The sequence below is a fragment of the Thalassophryne amazonica genome, chromosome 6 (assembly GCF_902500255.1).
Source record: "Thalassophryne amazonica chromosome 6, fThaAma1.1, whole genome shotgun sequence".
Taxonomy (NCBI): domain Eukaryota; kingdom Metazoa; phylum Chordata; class Actinopteri; order Batrachoidiformes; family Batrachoididae; genus Thalassophryne; species Thalassophryne amazonica.
The window spans coordinates 31,184,132-31,191,158 of NC_047108.1; the positions used below are offsets into that span (position 1 = coordinate 31,184,132).

General features: G+C 42.1%; 1 protein-coding gene across 1 annotated transcript in view; it reads right to left on the reverse strand.

Moving 5' to 3' along the window:
• Nucleotides 1-6,385, reverse strand: part of c6h1orf174 (chromosome 6 C1orf174 homolog) — a 20,436-nt gene extending 14,051 nt beyond the window's left edge. The window contains exon 1 of the mRNA XM_034171924.1: nucleotides 6,249-6,385. The gene's annotated coding sequence lies outside the window, so the exon portion shown is untranslated. The remainder of the gene's footprint in view (nucleotides 1-6,248) is intronic.
• Nucleotides 6,386-7,027: the final 642 nt, after the last annotated feature.

Genomic DNA, 7,027 nt, shown 5'->3' on the forward strand with positions numbered 1-7,027 from the left:
TGTGCCATTATGGTATTTAAACAAGTAAAATATGTCCTACCACAAAACTGTCAATCTATTTATCCTACAGCAGGCAGTCTTCAGCGCCTTATATGGCTGTCTGACAGCAGTCTGTGTCATCTACCTGTTGTCCACATACGCTTTGGATGCCATTGTGCAGGTGTGAACAAGGTAATCTGGATGCGTTCTGACACGGCTGACCACGCGTTTTCCTCCCGACTGTGTCCGATTTTGATAATATTTACCGTTTCGTCCTGATTCCTGCACATTCTTGCTCCGTGTGATGGGGGCTTTAGTTTCCCCATATATGGATAACTACTACTGGTCTATCAGCAGCAATGGTCATTTGGTTTGATATCCCCATTTGTTTACCAGCAGAACTCTAATTATACCAGTTTTTACCAAAATATCTGTCATTTCCATGATGTCTGATTTTGACGGGCTGCCAGAACTCACTTACACACACACATCTTCAACCGCTTAGTCCAATTAAGGAATGCGGGGGGCTGGAGCCTATCCCAGCAGTCAGAGCATGAGGTGGGGTACACCCAGGACAGGATGCCAGAAGTATTATTTATTAAGTAGGTAACCACTGAATGGACTAATTTCCCTATCAAAGCCTACTGTATAACAAACTAACTCCCAGGATCATTGCCCCATGGGGAAACAGGCATTCAAAACTAAAATGTCTTGTCTGTCAAAAATGTCCTCTCTGGAAATAAGAGTGCATTTCATACTCAAGCATCAGTGTGACGTGAATAACAATTTTCTGTTTGAAAGAGGTCATCGCTATCTGTGATGCCACAAAAGGATATGTACCTAAATCACTCAAATGTCTTTAATATTGGGGTGTAACACTCCGCCTGTCAAAAACTGTCCTCCGGAAATGCTTATAGTCCATCGCTTTTTGAGAATACAGAAACACAATAGCAGTTGCATATTCTGAGGACATACTTACCATCAACTGGTTTTAACTGTCACTCTGTCTTTCACCTGGCTCAATTTCTACTTGTGTATAAAATAGGCCAAGTTATTTATTCTGCTACACACCTAATTGGTAGCCCCATGTTTTGCAAAATTCTTTCAAAACATTGATTTTCCAGCACTCAAAATTGTTAATATTTATACTGTTGTTAGCGCTTATCGTGTGATTTAGGAAGTGGTGCATTTTGACCCGCCCCTGTATGCACAGGAGATGCTGAGATGCTGAACTGGCTTATTGTGAAATGTAGTCCAATGGTCTTGGGTTGGAATACCTGTACACAGGTGCCAGATGTTGGTCGACTCCATGAAACACAGATGTGAAGTAGTTCTCAGAAACAGTAGTTATACAGTAAAACTTGCATATAATGATTCAATTGGACCAGTGAATTTTGTTCGTTAAAATCAAAACCATTTGAATTATAAAATCGACAAAATCTGTTATACGTATATATCACAGATTAGTTACAGTCAGGAGGTGCTGACAATCTACAGGGAACCCACAGCACCAATTAGGCTTAATTATTTCCTAGATTAAATGCCTGACCTGGAATAGGAGCCTGTCTCATTTCATGACCAAGTCAAAACTTCGTCTGGAAAAGAAAAAAAAAAAAAAAAAAAAAAAAAAAAAAAAAAAATGTGCCGTGTGACCGGGCACTTAATGAAGGGCAACGAAGCCCAAACAAAACAAGAAATCTGCAGCTGGCGCTTCATCAGGATTTTTAAGCTGTTGAAAAATTTGAACGAATGCCGCCGAAAACCTCAATTCATCCATATGTTGTTTTGCTGTAGTTCTTGGCGTTTTTTTTTTTTATCGTTTGCTTAGTTTTTGCAACATCAGCATTTGGTTTGACTTCGTTCAACCAGCTGAATGTTTTCACACAGCACATAAGCCGGTTTGTGAGTGCTTTTGTGGAGGAGCTGGTGTGTGATGTGGGGCTTCTGCCGCTGCATGTGATGTGGTGAGTGCTGCCGTGGTCTTGCCGGCCTCTCCATTAGCGCATGGCAGTCTGTGATCGTGGTGTTCTTCCAGCGCTGCGCACACATGAGGAGAGAGTTGCTGCTGAAAAAGTCCGGCCAGAGTTGCAGCATTCTGTCCATGAACTCTGACTGGCTTACTGTCCTCCAGCCCATGTAGAGAGAAGAGCCTGCTGACCCTTTCAAGTGTCTGACAGTTCAAAAGTTTTGAGGAAGTGGTCCTTCATCACAGCGTACTTGTTTGTAGCCGGGGGGGGGGGGGGGGGGGGGGCTTCACAGGAGTGCCATCATCCTCATTTGTTTCTGTGGAGATGCTGACAGCTGACACGATCTTTGATGGCTGTGTATTTGTTTGCAGCAGTGGGGCTTTGCAGGAGCGCGATCAGCCTCATTTAACCCAGTGTGATCAGCTGGAGAGAAGGTGAAGCGCGTGCGTGTGTCTGATCCATGTACACAGCGCCTGTGCGAGGTGATCAGAAACAGCAGGGTTTTGAAAAAAAAAAAAAAGGCAAAGCGAGAGAGAGAGAGCTCTCTCTCTCGTACACACATTTCGGGTGTACAGATAGCGATTAGAGTTTTGGTATTTGACAGATTTGAGAAATATTTGGCGTGTTTGCAGTGTGTATTATTTTGGTGGAGTACTTAGCGTGTATGGTTAATGTGATGGTGTTTTTTGTGTAAAAATGAGGCATCTTATGAATGTTGAGCAACTGCTTCAGTTTTTTTGTTTTTTAAACTAAGGCAAGACGGCGCACACAGCGTGTTGTCAGAGTTCGAACCAGACAGTGAGGACTGATGAAGGAGATGATCAGTCTTTTGTTCTGGATGAGGAACCACACCCTTGTATTTGCAGCTGAGCTCCGTCCCAGCGCAGAGTCTTGGAATGTAGAGATGCAGACACACACTGCTCCAGCAGTGGCTCCAGGTGCGTTTTATTTAAAGCATCGAGGTCAACGTTAGCTTCGGTTTCATTTTGTTCCTCTTTTGTCCCTTTTGTGCTCTTGATTCGCAGGCTATTCGATGATAAAGCTCATTCGTCCACCTTTTCTCAAGGATTTGTGACTTTTTTTACTTTCTTCCCTTCGTTCAGGAATCATCGTATACTGTGTGACCGTGCCTTTAAATAAATGCCGATGCATGATGTGCATTAAGGATTACATTTAGTTGAGTCAATTTTTTTTCCAAGTCCACTGTGGAGTGGTACCTTAAAATACTAAAGCCTGATTTATGTTTCTACAACTCTGTAACTCTGCAGCAATACAATGACATCGACGTGTGCATGACCCTTTTAAAGTTCTCTGTTGCATTGGTGGGTGTCTTACCACAGAAACAGTGGCTTTTTCTGGACTAATTTGTCCCTCAACGAGCTCCACTTCTTTAACCCTCTACTGACATAGTATAGTACTATGAAGAAGAAACCTCAAGCAGACCAGACTCAAGAGGGGTGACCCACTGCTTAAGCCATTCTAACAGTTACAAGGTTTTTACAAATGTGTTACAAAGCTGAAGAAGCAGGAAACAGAAAACAGAGGAACATCCAAAACAAAGTCCATTATTGAGATGACCACACAAGCAATTGCACCACAGCAGGGGGTCACCCAGCACCCTGAGGTGCAGGGCCAGCCTCCGTCAGTGGGCCAGTCCGCCTGGTAGCGTATATTCCAAAGGCAGACTGCAGTGTGCTATATCAGCTTCAGCCATGGCATCCTGTGGTCAGTCCAGCACCCTGTGGTTTGCAGCTACAGATGCACGATTCACATTTTTTCACTTCCGATCTCGATACTTGAATTTGGATATCTGCCGACACTATTCTGACGCCAGATATCATTATTGTTGGTTTTTATGTAGGATATTTTGTATCCCTATATAGCATCATGATGAAGTGGTATAGAGGATGACTTTCTTAAAAAGGACACCTGAAAGTTCAGCTACAATTTGCCAGAAGGTACATACAAGATGCAAGCCTAGATTTGATGTTTTGGTGGAAGAATAAGTACTTTTATTTATTTTTTGGTGGTTTCTTGTGGCATTTTGGAAATGTGCTCCTTCCTCAAAATGGTACATGTACTGGTCCACAAATTTTGGGGCACCCCTGTGAAAAATATCCAAATCAATCAAATCTTGATCGATGAGAAATGGCCTTGGAAAAAGGTCGTTTGAAAAAAAAAGAAAAGAAAAAAAAAGTATACAGAGAAAAAGTGACAGCAGTTTAATCTCCTGTTTTAGGTTCACGTCTCTCTCTCTCATTTCAGTGGAGCTTTATTGACACGGTAAATATGTTTACATTGTCAAAGCAAGTGTTATATAGAGCAAAAAAATAAACAGTAAGATGTACTTTGTCTCTCAATTCAATTTCAATGTAGCTTCATTGACATGGGAAACATACTGTCTCTCTCTCACTCTCTGTGTCTCCCTCTCTCTCTCTCATGACAGAGCTTCCTCTCGGTAGAACGGATTTGCAACCTTGCGCGGTGCTGTCTTGCTTTGCGGTGCTTCTAGAATACGACAATTCCTGAACGAAGGAGAAAATGTAAAAAAGTCACAAATTGTCGAGAAAAGGTGGACGAATGAGCTTTCTACTTTTCCCCATCACTGAATAGCCTACGAATCAAGAGCGCAAACGGAACAAAACAAAACCGAAGCTATATGTTGATCTCAATGCTTTAAACAAAATGCGCCTAGAGCCACTGCTGGAGCACTGTGTGTCTGCATCCTGCTCTGCATTCCAGGACTCGGTACTGGAACAGAGCTCCGTAGCCCCTGAATCCTGGAGAAGCTGCAAAGAGAAGTGCACTATCCGACCCACTGTGGAGATCTGTGCGCATGTTGGTGGATCCGCCTGCTCTGGTTGCTCGTCCAGAACAAAAGAGGGATCATCTCCATCATCAGAATCCTCACTGTCTAGTTCAGACTCTGACGATGTGCTGCACGCTCCGTCTTACACCAATTAAAAAAAAACAAAAAAAAAAAACAACACACACACACCACACACGCTAAATACTCCACCAAAATAATACACATTCCAAACACACCAATTTTCTTTTTTTTTTTTCCTTCATTGCAGAAATGCGCTCCGTTCTCAAAATGGTAAAGCAAATGGCACTCACGTCTCCAGATCATGTACAGCAGGACACACTGCTTCCTTGTCAGGGCTGGAAACATCAGATCATAAAGTTCAGAGTCCTTCTGTCCCCCCCCCCCCCCCCCAAAAACGTAGAAAATATTGCCATTTAATCTCACAAGCAAACTTAAAGATTCTTGTTTCAGCATTGAGAGCGAGACAGAGGGAGAAGAAAAGAAAGAAGGGGGGATGGGGAGAGAGAGAGAGAAATAATGCTGTCATGCTGGCCAGCACCACAACATGAGCAGCAGCCGCACTCGCCCCATCACACGCATCAGCAGAAGTCCCACACCACACACCAGCACCATCGCGCAGGAAGCAGCTGCATCTCTCCTCCACAGCAGCGCACACAAACCTGCTTCTGCACTGTATGCAAATGTTCAGCTGGTCAAACGAAGTCTAATTAAATGCTAACGTTACAAAAACTAAGCAAAGAATAAGAAACCGTCAAGAATGACAGCAAAACGAAATACGGACGAATTGAGGTTTTCTGAGGCATTTGTTCACATTTTTTGATAGTTTAAAAATCCTGACGAAGCGCCAGCTGCAGGAATGAAACTGCGCGAAGGTTAAATTATGCCAACTAAAGTCCAGATTCCTTGTTTCATTTTGGGTTTTGTTGCCCTTAGTTAAATGCCATGTGACCAGGCCTTTAAGAAATCTTGGGCTTTAGACACACGACTATTATTGCAAAGACAACTGTAACTGGACTATGACCCATGAGCCCCTGACAAGGCTCATTCTGAAGATGAACTGGGAGAGAAAAAAACCTAACATCACCTGCCAGAATTATAAGTAACGCACCAGTGGAGCTACAAATTATAACCTTTATTTAACCAGATAAAAAGCCCATTGAGATCGAAACCTCTTTTACAAGGGTGACCTGGCCAAGAAAGACAGCAGCAAACGTCATAATAAACAAGTTAACAACATCAAGAGAACGTTAAAATAAATAAAATACAAGCAATTTACATACAAACAATCAACTTGGTCATAGTAACAATATATGAGTTAAAACAGTCTAAAACTTAAAAACACAGGCGCTGCGAAAAGAAATGAAAAATGTTTGAACAGGACGCCACAGCCGTGTTTAACTTGTACATTAAAAAACAAAACAGAAAACCACGTCGATTCTGCACATCAGCTAACCATCGAGCTGAAAACTCACCTTTTTGTAGGTCGGCGTAACGTTGCTGAAATCTTTATTGTTGTTCTTTGTTTTATTCAGAATCTTAAGAAGAAATAAACTGCTAACAAATTCAAAACTGAAACAGAAACGTCGCCACGAGTAGCCTCTCCACTTCCCGAAAAAAGGTCACACAGGGGTCACCGGGATTTTTTTTCTACAAAACTTTATTGCACAGAGGATCATTAACAGAGGGAACATGATCAGTTTTATTTATCGCACAGCAGCTCTGCACACGATTTGATAGTATTGGAACATTATTTACACGTTTATCCTTTGCATTTTTGTTTTGTTTCAGCGGAATTTACTATGTAATCTGTCAGTAAATCAGCTCAATTAAATAAATCAGTGTCAGTAAGTAAATAAATATAGCAAAATACATTTTGTTACTTTATTGCAACAATAAATAGATTTTTTAATCAAAACATTTTTTTCTTTTGAAAGAATTACTACCAAACTGCCTCCACCCACTAAAAAGTCCTTTGTTTTTTTTTACTCAGGGTCGCCATGTGAGAACATCCACCCCGAGAATCAAGCCGCATGAAGCCGGGAATTAAGACTATTGTTATCAAGGGCACAATTTAGAACTAGAAACTGGGGGGGAACAAAGTGCGAGGCCTGCAGGACCGAAGCCCATAGGCCGGGGGTCTGGGAGCCGCTTTAGTCCCCCAGAAGCCAACGGTTTATAGATAAGCTCAGATGCATTCTGAGCATCCAGAACAGTAATTTTAATGTTTTGAGAAGACCATAAAGTGGACACC